At 40.1% G+C, this 16,183-nt stretch overlaps 1 pseudogene; it reads left to right on the forward strand.

The window, feature by feature from the left end:
* The first annotated feature begins 6,339 nt into the window (after positions 1-6,339).
* On the forward strand, positions 6,340-6,613 carry LOC129516139 (ragulator complex protein LAMTOR5-like; annotated as a pseudogene).
* The last annotated feature ends 9,570 nt before the right edge of the window (positions 6,614-16,183 follow it).

Here is a 16,183-nt window from a genome sequence, read left to right on the forward strand (position 1 = left end):
GAGAAGATGTTTGAGCATGACCTATCAGATAAAGGGCTAGTATCCAAGATCTATAAAGCACTTATTAAACACAACAGCAAAGAAACAAATAATCCAATCATGAAATGGGCAAAATACATGAACAGAAATTTCACCAAAGAAGACATACACATGGCCAAGAAGCACATGAGAAAATACTCTGCTTCACTTGCCATCAGGAAAATACAAATCAAAACCACAAGGAAGGCAGCCCGGGTGGCTCAGCAGTTTAGTGCAGCCTCTGATCCAGGGTGTGATCCTGGAGACCCGGGATCAAGTCCCACGTTGGGCTCCCTGCATGGAGCCTCCTTCTCCCTCTGCCTGTGTCTCCATCTCTATCTCTCTCTCTCTGTGTCTCTCATGAGTAAATTAAAAAAAAATGCAAGGAGATACTACCTCACGCCAGTGAGAATGGTGAAAATTAACAAGACAGGAAACAAATGTCGGAGAGGATATGGAGAAATGGGAACCCTCTTGCACTGTTGGTGGGAATGTGAACTGGTACAGCCACTCTGGAAAATTGTATGGAAGTTCCTCAAAGTTACAAATAAAGCTACCCTACGACCCAGCAATTGCACTGCTGGGGATTTACCCCAAAGATACAGAGGCAATGAAAAGCCAAGACACCTGCACCCAAATGTTTATAGCAGCAATGTCCACAATAGGCAAACTGTGAAGGAGTCTCGGTGTCCATCGACAGATGAATGGATAAAGATGTGGTCTATATATACAATGGAATATTACTCAGCTATTAGAAATGACAAATACCCACCATTTGCTTCAACATGAATAGAACTGGAAGGTATTATGCTGAGTGAAGTAAGTCAATTGGAGAAGGGCAAATATTATATAGTTTCATTCATACATGGAATACAAGAAATAGTCAAAGGGATTATAAGAGAAAGGAGAGAAATGAGTGGGAAATATCAGAGAGGGTGACAGAAAATGAGAGTCCTCTAACTTTGGGAAAGGAACAAGGTGTGGTGCAAGGGGAGGTGGGCAGGGGGTTGGGGTGACTGCATGATGGGCACTGAGGGGGGCACTAGACGGAATGAGCACTGGGTGTTATTCTGTATGTTGGCAAATCGAACACCAATTAAAAAAATATACAAAAAAAAAGGAAAAGGGGACAGTTTTACATGCAGTTGATCAGTTTAATAACCAGTCTGATGGGCCCTCTGCCCCTTCAGCTGTTGGCTTTCAATGATGCCCAAAGTGTCAAGGTCCAGGCATTGGATGGGAAAAGAATATGGAGCATCATGTATGGAAATTTTTATGAGGAAAGGCTAAGAATAGTAAAGATCATTCCCTGCAATGTTTCTTTCCAAGAGGTAGTTCACATAGCCAGGCTAAGGGCAGATGAGAATTGTATAATATTCTCAGAGTATTCACATTGGGCAGCTATTTCCCTGGACAACCATGGAAGGGAGAGTGTGAATTAAGGTCTAGAACTAAGTTTCTCTACAACACTAGGGTATGGTAGATACCCAATAAATTTACTAAATGAGTGAAATCCTTTCAACTTAAATTTCAATTTTATGGTTCTGGGAGAGTTTCTTTCTTTTTTTTTTCTTTTTTTTTTTTAGAGATCTTATTCATTCATTCATGAGAGACACACAGAGACAGAGACAGAGACACAGGCAGAGGGAGAAAGAGGCCCCATGCAAGGAGCCCAACGTGGGACTCAATCCCAGATCCCAGGATCACGCCTTGAACTGAAGGCAGATGCCAACCCCTGAGCCACCCAGGCGTCCCTCTGGGAGAGTTTCTTAAACATTTGCACATGTTGAAACAATTTGAGTTCTACAGAAATCTCACAGAGGAAGACATAGACATGGCCAACAAACACATGAAAAAATGCTCCGCATCACTTGCCATCAGGGAAATACGAATCAAAAACACAATGAGATACCACCTCACACCAGTGAAAATGGTGAACATTAAGAAGACAGGAAACAACAAGTGTTAGAGAGGATGTGGAGAAAGGAGAACCCTCTTGCACTGTTGGTGGGAATGTGAACTGGTGCAGCCATTCTGGAAAACTGTGTGGAGGTTCCGCAAAGAGTTAAAAATAGACCTTCCCTACGACCCAGCAATTGCACTGCTGGGGATTTACCCCAAAGATACAGATGCAATGAAATGCCAGGACACCTGCACCCCGATGTTTCTAGCAGCAATGTTCACAACAGCCAAACTGTGGAAGGAGCCTCGGTGTCCATCGAAAGATGAATGGATCAAGAAGATGTGGTCTATGTATACAATGGAATATTCCTCAGCCATTAGAAATGACAAATACCCACCATTTGCTTCGACGTGGATGGAACTGGAGGGTATTATGCTGAGTGAAGTAAGTCACTCAGAGAAGGACAAACAGTAAATGGTCTCATTCATTTGGGGAATATAAAAAATAGTGAAAGGGAATAAAGGGGAAAGGAAAAAAAAATGAGTGGGAAATATCAGAAAGGGAGACAGAACATGAGAGATTCCTAACTCTGGGAAATGAACAAGGGGTGGTGGAAAGGGAGGTGGGCAGAGGTTGGGGGTGACTGGGTGACAGGCACTGAGGGGTGCACTTGATGGGATGAGCATTGGGTGTTATTCTATATGTTGGCAAATTGAACACCAATAAAAAATAAATTCATAAAAAAAAGTCAAGAGATGAAGAAGGGTATTGTATCATAATAAAGGGAATCTTCTGACAAGAAGAAAAAAAAAGAGGGGAGATTTGGGAATTCTCTAACAGAAATTTCAAGGATTTTTACATCTGCTTCTTTATACTAACTGGTAATTATCCAGAGGGCACATAAGAGTGCAGAAATGACAGAAGCCAACAAAGGTTTTCTTAAGATATGTAAATTGTCAGTGATCAGCAAGGTGCAACAGAAAGGCTTTTGGTAGTACAATTATTTATGCCAGTTCAGTTTGCTTTTAGGTAACAGTGATGGCCTGCTACAAAGAAGCTACTTATCATGGGTTCTGCACATTAACTTCCAACAGTTACTAAGAAAATATGGCAAAAGGTTTTTCAAAACCCTGGTTGTTATCTCTTATTTAGAAACTGTTTTCTGAAAAACAGTATTTTGATGATTAAGCTGTCACATTAAACAATAAAAATTTCCTTTAATTTTCCAGCATGCCATAACTATTAAAATTAATATATACATTTGAGTTTAATCACTGTGAATGTGGAACTTATCAGGACCCTATAGATAATCAAACCGTGAACCCCACAGATATATCATGAAAGTTTGGGGGGACTTCTTTAGTGTATACTCCAGTATGCCTTTTTTACACAGCCTTTTCTGACCCATAAAGATTTCCTGGGACCCACAATAAGGAATGTCTCCTTCATCTACAGGTGAAGGGGATTAAGAGTACACTTATCTTTATGAACACTAAGTAATGTATAGAATTGTTGAATCATTATATTGTACACCTGAAACTAATAAAGCATTGTATCTTAATTATATATGAATAAAATAAATACTTTCCCTTTGCAAAAAAAAAAAAAAAAAGGAATATCCTAGGGAAAAATATGTAAAAAAATAAAAATAAAAAATTGAAGTGAAAAATAAAAAACAATTTGAGTTCTAGGTTATTTATATAGATCACTACAGAATATATATGTAATATTTATTTAAACTACTTTATGAACATATATAGAATAGGTTTTAATCTGAAATTATAATCATGAGCACTAACAGCCACAAAAGAGAGCTGTCAAGTCAAATATAATCCATTGATTCTGAGTAATTTAGATAATATTCATTTACTCATTCATTTATTTTGCCATCTGCTAATACTTGCTAGTACACTAATGTTAGCAGGTGTCAGAAGTTTATGAAAAAGATGATGAAAGAAAAATAAAATTGAGAACTATCAAGTTCCTTGCTCATTATTTTTTCAAAGGAAAAGACCAGTGTTGCTCATTTTTGGTGATGGAATGCGTAGAACTAGTGGGCAAAACATCTGTGTTCCCTAGGATCACAGTTTGAAAAATCACTGGTTTTGTGGAAAATTGGGTCCTAGGAAGTAAGACAGGACTGGTCACAGGAGAGAAAACAGAAAAGATCCAGCACAGCTGGCAACATGTGTTTAGAGTAGAGTTGGATGAGGGACCCAGGAGAGGGTCCAGGGCAGCAGAGGCACCCATGCTGGCCTGAGGTCTTGGGACCCATACATAGAAGGTCATCTCTGCCTTTGCCTTCTGTCCTGAGCCTCGGTCTTCAATCGTTCATTGTCTGCTGGACATTTCCACCTGGATATCCTGCTCTATGTCAAACCACAAGGTCTAAACCTGACCCTCTGTACTCCGGAAGCAGCAGGCCCTCTAGCAGCCCTATCTATAAACAATGCTGGAGTCTTCCATCTATTCCTGGTTCCTCAAGCTTGAAGCTTTGGCTCTTCCCTTTCTTCCTTCACCTGCAAATGCTCAGACCCCATGCCTCCGCAATTCTGGGTTAATGACCTTCCAGTCAGTGTCTTTCTTTCCATTTTCAGTGAGCAACCTGGCCTTGCTCTGAGATGCTCCCATGCAGTCTCCCCTGATCTGTGTCCTTTCCCTCTGATGGAGCTTGTGTTTCCCGTTGTGTTCTTCCTAAGGCACATTAGTATCTTGAAGAGATAGGGGTAACTCGCTGAACTATGTGTAATTCATTGTGTCCCCAACTTTAAACTTCTTTTTTTTTTTTGATGGCACACTTATTAGTAATCCAGTGAACAAGTACTCTACACCATACTCTAATGCGACTCTTAGGATGAAGGCTAAATTCCTTGGTTTGACATTAAAGACTTACCACAAACTTACTCTTATCTACTGTACCAATTTCATCTCATTTCATCATTATTCTGCCCTACTTCACCTTTAAGGCTTAGCCCAGTTTTGCTCTCCCTTCAGGGACACTTGGCAGTCTATCCCACAGTGCCCTTCTAGGACTCTTGTGTTACTCTGTCTCAACTACTCATGTGGAGCTTCATTTGCTTGATTGTTTCTCCCTCACCAACTCAACCTCTAAAATTCAGTTACACCCTCTATCAATAGAGTCCTTTCTCCTGTATAATGGTGGCCCCTGAACAAGTTCACTGTCTTCCAGCTCAGCTACTACCATCTGTGCCCCCAAAGACATGTGACTATTTCTGGTTCTTCCCACAGCATACCACACAGGAGCTGTAGGAAGTCTGAGAATATTGACCACCTCTCTCTTACCCCCACCCTCCCACCACTTCCTGTTGGAGTTCACTTACATTGGCTGGAATCTCTAAGATGGAGGATGTTCTCAGAGTCCTAAATACACACCCCTATGTATTTGATTTTAACCTCATCCAGTCTAACACCCTCCCGCAGGGCTCCAGCATTTCAACCTGGATGTACATGGAAGCAGAATCCAAAATACTCTCTCTTGACTCCGTGAGAGAAAGTCTAGAAATAACACTTTCATTTTTTAAAGATTTTTATTTATTTTTTCATGAGACACACACATACACATCGAGAGAGACAGACAGAGAGACAGAGAGACAGAGAGAGAGGCAGAGACATAAGCAGAGAGAGAGAAGCAGACTCCGTGCAGATAGCCCAATGTAGGACTTGACCCCAGGACTCCAGGATCATGCCTTGGGCTAAAGGCAGATGCTTAACCCTTGAGCCACCCAGGGATCCCTAGAAATAACACTTTTAAACTGAAAATGTTTTTGCTTTTCTTTATAAAACAGTAGCCATTAATAACCATGGATCTGGAGCAGAAATAAAATGTGAACCTCAAGTTGGAAGCCTAGAAAATGTATGAAGTAGGAAGGGAACTGAAGGAGGGGCAAGGGGTCTGGGGAGAATATCTTCCCAATATCCTCTCTGTTTTCTAACTCTACAACTTCCTTGCTTATCTTCCTCTCAAGACATGAGGAAGGGGCATCTGCCTTCATTTAAACCCAACTTTGCTCCCACTTCATCCTCTCTTGGCACTGCCAAGGGGTGATGAACTGTAGTCTGCTAAAGTTTGATCTATTTTCTTTTTTAAATTTATGCCATTCTGCTGATTCTTAAATCATTTTTATCATGAACTAAATTTATCAATTTTACCATCATATATTTGTAGTGCAATTTGAAGGAAAATAGTGAACTTTTTTTTCAACAATTTCTCATTTAACTGCTTACTAGTCATTTTCCATTAGTTATTTTTCTAGGATCTTCATATTCATTATTAAAGGCTCTTTTCAGAAATGCCTACCTTTTCACAATAAGAATTGTGGCCTGCTAAAGTTTTGTCTATTTTATTATTTGGCCTTGTGTTATTACAAATTTAAAAAGTAAGGAGAAGGGCCAGGTGGATGGAGGCAAACTTGGAGCAGCACTTGGAGGACAGAAGGAAGAATCTACCCATGGTTGGAGTCCTGTGCACAGATTCCAAGGATCTAATCTGGGATGCTGTGGATCTCTATCAGATGAACCCACTGGAGTGATATCTGTTCTAGCCTAGCAAGCAGCTAAACTAACCTCAGATCCCACTGACATTCCTGTGGTGTGTCTAGAATCAGATAATGGGACACTATGATCCAGAAACCTGACAGCATCACAACGGCAGTGCACAAAATGGCCTTTTGACATCTCAAGCAACTTGTCATAGGGGGTAGATCCTGCCAAAGCTAATTATCTTGCAGAACTATTAAAGTTCCAGTAGTTAGGCTATTAATTAATTTATTTAGTGTGCATTGGACACTTTTCTACTAATTTTAGAGTAAGCAGATTTTTGATACTCAGTGGACTGACTTATCAAAATATTAGTGTGAAAGAATCATGTTTTGAAGCAGCAGGTCAAGGTTACTTTGTACATAGAATTTTTTTATGTTCAATAAATCTGGTTGGAAGAAAGTTTAACAACAAAAACAAAACAAAACAAAACAAAACAAAACAAAATACTCTCTCTGACTTCTTGCTTCTCTGCCTTCCCACTTTCCAGGCAATAAAGACTCTACTTTCTTCCCCTTTATGTGAGGAGGCTTTTCTCTTTACTGTCTTCTTCTCCCCAAAGTGACACTTGCCCATCTCCTTTCCATGATTTCATTAAGACAGAATAACAGCTACAGGACATGGCCTTTATGGAGTTGAATAATGTTAAAAAAAATACTACCAGTTTAATATTCTCAAAATATTAATGTGTAATGTATATGCCAGCATTTCATAAATCATAAAGCTTACAAAATAAAAGGGAGCATAATAATGTTAATAATCGTTTGAAGAAACTGAAAGTAGAGGGAGAATATTTCAAATGTCTTTGCCTCTTGCCTATGTTAGCTACCACTGTACTCTGGGTCCAGTCAGAATGATGGGGTGATTCTGTGGAAGAACCCCAAGTCTGCTGTCCAATGCACTTTGAGGTTCTTAAAAGTGACCACATTGTCACATGGAGTCAGATTCTAGTGAGCCTGTGTGGCCATCAACATCTGTAGGACTTGTAAAAAGATGTTTCTCTCCATTCCAATCTTGTTTATGAACACCCCATCTCAGTTCTAGAGTCTGCCAAAGACAATGCTGAACACTTAAGTTTTAGAGGTCCTAACTCAAAAGTCAGAATGAGACTCTTTATCCCTGATGCATCACTAAAAGGAAGCAGTTCTCCCTGCTACAGGGACATTCTGCTGAGTCTGGTAGAAGATTTGTCCTCAGCACCTCATGCCTTATTATAGAGCACTGAAGCCAAAATTTCCAATGCCCGAGCAAAACAGAGATTTGGCCAAAATACCTTCCAGAGCCAAAGCTCAAGTTTCTGAAGAAGGAGATTTATTTCACTAAAATTAGCATCTTTCCAATTTAGATCACAATCTTTAAGCATTTAGTGTCACAGACTGAAAAAACACAGGGCCAGGTTGAATTTGAGTTGCTTAGTGAAAAGTGGTCAGCTCCAAAGTTTTCTAGGGGCATGGGATGTGGGTAGACCTTCCTTACATAATATGCTCCTAAAAAAGAAGACTCAGAAAGATCTCAAGTGCATCTTTAATTAGCTCTGGAGTATGGCCCCCACCTGACAATTTAGTAATCCTTTAATTAATGAACTCAAACATTTGCTGACTTTGAGGATGTGCCAAACCATAAGCTAGGAATGCAAAGATGACTAAGACAGGGCTTCTCTTCTGGAATGTTCACAGTCTGATGGCCAGCAGAGGAATGTGACTCAGGGAGTAGAGTATTATTATAGAAGGAGGTGCAGGGCAGTTTTCTGAACTTGATTCCCATGGTTCGTGTACAGCACTGAAGACTTAAATCCGTGTTAGGTTCAAATTGCACAGGAATGAAGCATCTCATTCTTGTCATCTCAAATCCATAGAAATTCTAGGATTAAATGAAATTTACTTGACTTCCAGCAGTTTGCTACTTGGTGTTTGGTCTGAGTGGACATTCCTCTGTTTTTAGAACATAGGACAAATTTTTGGAAACATTTTGGTTGATCAAACAAATCACACTCAGGGGCTAAATTCAAAGGCTGGTGCAGAACCCTAAGAGGATGCCTGTGGTGTGGCCCCAGGCCCTGCATAGCTGTGGGTCAGGTGATCTCAAAAGAAACCCCTGATTCTGAGCACCTCCCCCTCCCCCGCCCTGAGAAACAATTAGACTGGCCCCTTTCTCCACAGAGCCTGTTAAAAATCCCTTGGAGGTCACTGAGACTCTTTTACACCATCTCTAGAGCAGTTCTCCAAACTCATCAGCCACTCTGATGGTTCAAGAGCCTGCTGTAGCTGGGAAATGGGCATTCAAGAGAAACCATTATCAGGTCTTTGTTATTTACATATCACAATCCTGAGGGTGAAGATCAGTTTGCACACCCTAGGCCTTAGCAAGACGTTTCAAATCCTTGGTGTGTCTCTCCTTGGAGGGGACTGCCATGACCATGACATAATCAAGCGGGAATGATGGAGGGAAAGACCCCTATGCCACCAGCTGTGTCACCTACATTCCAGCCACTGGGTCACACACAGGCTGTTTTTAAAACTGACTAGTGTCAGATTTGGTCAGGACATCAATTCCCCCATGTGATCAGTACCTGACAAGGAACTGGAGACTCTGCACTGCTGCCTCTCAAAACCCCAAGGAAGTGATCTCCACTCCTGCTTTCATTCCTTTTGACTAACTCATCATAAGTACTTAACAAAAAGAAACAGCAGCCTACAGAATGGGAGAAAGTTTTTGTAAACCATATATCAGATAAAAGGTTAATATCCAAAACACATGAAAAACTATTACAATTTAATAACACCACCAACAATCACAAAATCCAGACAACCCAATTTAAAAATGGGCAGAAGAACTAAAGAGACATTTTTCTAAAGAAATCAAAATGGCAAACAGGTACATGAAAAGATGCTCAACATCACTCATTATCAGGGAAATACAAATCAAAACCACAATAAGATGTCACCTCACACCTGCAGAATGACTACCAGTAAGGAAACAAGAGGCAACAGGTGGGAATAAGGAATCTTGAAACACTGTTGGAGGGAATGTATATGGGTCCAACCACTATGGAAAACAATGAGGGCAGCCCGGGTGGCTCAGCCATTTAGCGCCACATTCAGCTCAGGGCCTGATCCTGGAGACCTGGGATCAAGTCCCATGTTGGGCTCCCTGCATGGAGCCTGCTTTTCCCTCTGCCTGTGTCTCTGCCTCTCTCTCTCTCTCTCTCTCTCTCTCATGAATAAATAAATAAAATCTTAAAAATATATATATTTAATAAAAGCCGACACCCATGCAAGCGCATGAGGGTTTATTAGCAAGCTCGAGCTTGGGTCCAAGTATACCCAACACAGTGGAGCAGGGACTTGGACCCCGAAGTGGGTTACAGCTGGGTTTTTTATGGGCTGGTCTAGGGGATTTTCAGAAGGGGTGGAGGAATTTCTCAAGTTCTGTTTACATTCTGATATGGGGCTTTCAAGGGCATTGAGCTCTGTTCTCATTCTATCTAATATGGGACTTTCTACCACGGGGGTGGGCTCTGTTGTCTTTCTGATATGGGATTCCCTGCAGTTTTTCCCGTAAAGTTCAGCTCTTATTCACAAGGGCCTGAGATGGCTGTACTTGTGCTAATGCTAAACTTTAGGTGGGATGGCCTTAATTTTTCTCGGCCTCCACAGTATAGTTAAACTTATACTAGGACCGTTGAAGCTCTGCTTTAGCAAGATCCTGATATGAAAGGACTCAGCCTGTTACTGCACAGAGGAGCCAATCTAAAGATAACATTTGGTCTGGAAAACATGTCTTCTAGTTTGGAGATAAATGTCCATGCTTTATACTACTGTTATTAATATGGGCTGGGTTTTCCCAGCTTTGGACACTCTGGAGTATTATACTTATGAATTATGATTTTTTTATTTTAACTATATATAACCTATACTAATATAGTTACTTAGGATTTTTCTTTAAAGTTGTTCACTTTTTACTTACATTTCTTTAAAAGGATATATCGGGTAATTTTATTTTTAAATGTTTCCATTTTTAAAAATGTTTTATTTTAAATTTAATTTAATTAACGTATACTGTGTTGTTAGTTTCAGAGGTAGAATTCAGTGAAATGTTTCAACTTTTTAAATTTAGGACAATTATGCCAACGAAAAGCAGTAGTATCACCTGTTTTTATAGGAGTTAATTTTAAAATATTTAAAAAGCCAAGTTACATTAACTTTAAAATTTAAAGGAATAATAAATACAGTAATAAAGTAAACTGGCTTAAAAAACGCATAGACAAAAGTCAATTTCTAAGTGACCATGGGCTTCAGTCAGCAAGAAAGGATATCCTCCTAGACTTTCGTTATTTTAAGAGGAAGATGAGGCCTTCTATCAGTAAAGTGATAGCATAGGAGTGTTAACCAAGACTGGGAATTAACATTTTGCTTGTAAGGATAAAATTAGGTTGTTCTTATTAGTAAATTTATTTGTAAGATCCTCTATTGGTCCTTAATTTATATCTAATCCCAATGAAGTTTTTGTTAAGAAATGTTTTATAATCTTTTCATCAAACAAATGGATTTGAGGACTTTTCCATATGAAAAGCCTAAGCTTGAGGGATGCTTGGGTGGCTCAGCAGTTGAACAGCTGCCTTTGGCTCAGGGCATGACCCCAGGGGCCTGAGAGGAGTCCCACATTGGGCTCCCTGCATGGAGCCTGCTTCTCCTTCTGCCTGTGTCTCTGCCTCTCTGTGTATCTTTCATTAATAAATAAATAAAATAAAAGTTTAAAAAAAAGAGCCTAAGCGATTTCTTTTTACATAAAGACTGATTATAGCAATACCAAGCTCCAGAAAGCTGAGAGAGCGCTCAACATGATTGACACTGCCTGCTTCTCTCAGTTGTCAAGGGCTCCCCTGTCAAGCAGACCAGCAAGTGGATTTTGCTTCCAGTGCAATGGATTGGCTGCACAGAACGTCCTTTTTGGGGGCTGACATGGCCTTAGCCCATCTAAGGCATCCTGATGCCTCATTTCCAGTCTGCGTTCTACTCCCATCTACTGTGATTGTCAGGAAGTCTCCACATATTGGAAAATCTCTTCTCCAGTTGTAGAAAATTTGTCAGAATTTTGTGATTGCAAAATGTCTTAACAGTCTTTATTCAGTTCACAGCTAGCAAACACCAGAAGTTCAGTGACTTCATCAATTTTCAGGGACATATTGAACTTTGTCCTACTTGGGAAAAACTGCTGCTGGTCATACTTGTAATTTTCCTGCAAATATGTTCTTTGACAGAGGCATTTTATCAGCTGTGCTTGACTAGTTCCGGATCATGGGCTTCACCAAAGCTCTGGCAGCCTGTTATCAGGGTTCCACGAACTGCTTAGCAGCTCTAGCTTTACCGTGCAATTCAGTGCTGTGAACGAGGCCTTCTGGCTCCTGCACCCCCATCTCCTACACTTTTGCTTCAGGTATTCTTACGCATTTTTCCACTTTGAAAAAAAAAAAAAAAAGAAAAGAAAAGTAAGATTTTGCAGGGTATTTGTTATATGTTTCCAGAACAGCTCTTGGGAGTGAATGACTGTATTATGATTGGAAGTATTTTTGTTTTCTTGACTGCTGGTACTTTTGCAATAACAACAGAAGTTTTTACATGAGTGATTGGCCTATCTACCCCTTCAAAGCGTATTGCATCACATCACTAGCACTCACATTTCCACTTCGTCTTTATGCTTTTAACGTCCTAAGATTTCAAAACACAGCAGAGAGAAACAAACCAGAACTCAGGCCTTTTATCCGTGTAGAACTGCTGTTCTCCTGGCACATTATCCTCATCCTCTGAGGTATCTACTTGGCTGCAGCCCTGAGACTCCAACGAATTCGGTAAAACGGAAGTCATTCTGCCCTGTACACAGGCCACGGTGCAGGCCTGGGGCACTGCTGCTTTCCATCCTGCTCTCCTTTGGCTGTTGTTTCCGTGTGCACCCCAGGAAGGAACGGAGGGCAGGAAGCTCCCGTTGATACTGCGGTGCTCGCTTAAGGGTTCTAGCACATCTGTTCTGGGGTGTCCTATCACCTCTCTGTAACGTTGCAGCCAGAATAAAAGTGTAAAATGAAAGTTCATGCCCCCTCTGTGTGTAACATCCTACTGCACCACTGTGTGTATTAGATAAAATTCAAAATTCCTGATGGGAACAACAAAGTCCTGCGTGATGCATCCACCTCTGCTGAGCTCCACGGGGCTGTGCCCCCTCCCTGCTGTTCTCTCGGCTTCCCTCACTGACTAACCTGGCTCTCCCGGGTTGTCGTCCTCCCTGTGCTCATAAAGGACTTGCCTCATTGTGATGATTTTATGCTTGCTTTATACTGGTTTAACATCTCTAACTTCCCAAATTAATTTTACTGTTTTTGGTTGCCAAGACAGCAACAAAAGAAAATGGAGTCATGAAAGGTTTTAAATTCATTGAGACTTGTTTTATGGCCCAATATATATTCTATCTTTATGAACATTCCACGTACTTGAGAAGAATGTTTTCCACAGCTGCTAGGTGTGCTATACTTATTTAGGTTAAAATGATTAATAGTGTTGTTCAAATTTATTACACCCTTCTATGGCAATTATTTAATAGAGTATGACTGTGAATTTACATATTTCTCCTTTGAATTCTATAACATTTTTCTTTAAATAATTTTATTTTTTGCTATATTTTAAAGATTTTATTTATTTATTCATGAGAGACACACAGAGAGAGGCAGAGACACAGGCAGAGGGAGAAGCAGGCTCCAAGCAGGGAGCTGCACGCAGAGGGAGCTGTGGAACTCCAGGGTCATGCCCTGAGCCAAAGGCGGACCTAAACTCCTGAGCCACCCAGGCGTCCCTCTTTAAATAATTTTAAAGCTAATTAGGTACATCGATGTTTATGTCTCACTGGTGAATTGATCTTTTATCATTGTGCAAACTGTCTTTATATTCTATAATATTCTTTGTATTGAAGTCTACTATATCAGAGACTAATATAGCCAGACCAATTTTCTTTCTGTTAGATTTGTATGGTATATCTTTTCTTAGTCTTCAATTTAAACCTATATCTGGGGGAGGGGGGGAAGCCCTGGTGGCACAGTGGTTTGACTCTGCCTGCAGCCCGGGGTGTGATCCTGGAGACCTGGGATCGAGTCCCACATCGGGCTGCCTACATGGAGCCTGCTTCTCCCTCTGCCTGTGTCTCTGCCTCTCTGTCTCTCTTTCTCTATGAATAAATAAATAAAATCTTAAAAATAATAATAAGAAGAAAAATAAACCTATATTTCTCCTTGTACTGTAGAATGTGTATCTTTTAAACAGTTTATAATTGGAATTGTTAGGATTTGTAAAAGTATACACAATAGAGGTATAGTCAGTGAGTTTTAATAGCCTTTTACACCTACATAAACACAACAATAAAAATGTAGTTTCCGTGAGAGTCATGGAAGGAAACCCATGAGGTTTCCTCTTTCAGTAGTTCATGGCTTCTTATTGCTGAGATTTATTGTTGTGATATGACTATGCCAGTTTTTGATTATCCTTTTTTGTTGTTGGTGGTGGATATTTGAGCTAATTACAGCATGGGGCTATTATGAATAATGGCAAAAATTCTATACAAATCTTTTGGGAGACATAGATTTTCCTATCTCTTTGCTCAGTACCAGGGGTGGAGTCCCTAAGTCATAGGATAAGTCTGTTTAACTTTTTTTTTTTAAGATTTTATTTATTTATTCATTAGAGACACAGAGAGAGAGAGAGAGAGGCAGAGACCCAGGCAGAAGGAGAAGCAGGCTCCATGCAGGGAGCCCAACATGGGACTCCATCCTGGGTCTCCAGGATCACACCCTTGGCTGAAGGCGGCTTTAAACTGCTGTGCCACCAAGGCTGCCCAAATCTGTTTAACTTTATAAGAAACTGCCACCCTTCCTCCAAAAGTGACTCAAAGTTCTAAATATTCATTACTCTTTAACATAAGATAGTGTTTGACTTCTAAATTATTACTATTTCTAGTGAGTGTGAAATGATGTCTTATTACAGTTTCCATTTGACTTTTCCCAGTGACTAATGGAGTCTCGTAAGTTGTCAGGTGCTTATGGCCATTCATACATCTTCTTTGGAAAATGTCTGCTCTAGTGTTCACCCATTTTTAATAGAATTGTCTGTCTTTTTCCTAATTATTCATGGAAGTTTCTTGTGTATTTTGGAATCTTTGTCAGTTATATGTATTGAATATATTATCAAATTTCACTTTTGTGATTGTTAGGAGTTTGTTTTTTTTTAAGATTTTATTTATTTATTCATGACACACAACACACACACACACACACACAGAATGAGAGAGAGAGAGACATAGGCAGAAGGAGAAGCAGGCTCCCTGCAGGGGAGCATGCCCTGAGCTGAAAGCAGGTGCTAAACGGCTGAGCCACCCAGGGATCCCCTGTTAGGAGTTTTTTAATTCTTGTTTTGTTTTTGTTTCATGTCTAGAGAACTTGCATTATGTAGAACCATGCACCTTAGGAATGTTGACATCTTGATAATACCGATTTCAGTCACTTCTTATTTTATGTAATAATTTCTCTCTGTTATTAAAAAATCTGCAGTAAAAGTCTGTCACACAGGAAAGCATGTTGTTAGTGGTGCCCAGGAATAAAAGCAAGTAGGATATATCCTGGCATCATCCTCTTCTGTGCTCCTCACTCCGCTTTTGTAAATCTTTGGGCCCCAACTTGACCTATTTCCAGGGGCACAGATCAAGGAAGGAAGCCAAAAACCAGTTTACATAAGAGTGAGTTTCCATCCGGAGGCAGCTCATTTGTGTGGAACAGTATAACTCTATATTGTGATATCTCTTTTACACTATGTCTCAGCCTCACCCGTTATCACCAAAAGTCCTATGAATATTTTCTTAACTTGTACACAGTTTCTCTTCTGAAAATGACTCTTCAGCTTCATACTCTACCTTTAACTTCACCTGATGTGGTTTTAAGATATGTTTTTAACCTTTGTGTGTGGAGAGGGGAGGGTATAAAATATACCTAATACAAAATTTACTGTCTTAGTCATTTTCAAGTGTACAGTTCTACTGTATTAAATACATTCACATTGTTGTACAACCATCACTACTATCCATCTCCCAAGTGCTTTCCATTTTTGCCCAACTGAAACTGTCTCCATTAAAAACTCCCCCATTGCCTTCCTTCAGCCCTTGTAAACCACACTTTCTGTCTCTATGAATTTGAGGACTCTAGGAACATGTAAGAAGAATCATTCAGGGGCAGCCCGGGTGGCTCAGTGGTTTAGCGCCGCTTTCAGCCCAGGGCCTGATCCTGGAGACCTGGGATCGAGTTCCACGTCGGGCTCCCTGCATGGAGCCTGCTTCTCCTTCTGTCTCTGCCTCTCTGTGTCTCTCATGAATAAATAAAAAAATTAAAAAATTTTTAAAAAAAGAATCATTCAATAATTATTCTTTGTGACTGGCTTATTTCATTTAGCATAATGTCTTCAAAGGTTTATTAATGTATCAGATTGTCCTTTTTTAAGGCTGAATAATATTCCACTGTATGTATGCTTTACTTGCCTATTCTTTCATCCATTGACAAAGACATGAGTTGCTTCCACCTTTTGGCTATTGTGAATAGTGCTGCTATGAAGATGTGTGTACAAATACTTGCTTTCCCTACTTTCACTTCATTTCCCTACTTTCATTTCATTTCCCTAC

This window comes from Nyctereutes procyonoides, unplaced genomic scaffold, assembly GCF_905146905.1.
Source record: "Nyctereutes procyonoides isolate TBG_1078 unplaced genomic scaffold, NYPRO_anot_genome, whole genome shotgun sequence".
NCBI lineage: Eukaryota > Metazoa > Chordata > Mammalia > Carnivora > Canidae > Nyctereutes > Nyctereutes procyonoides.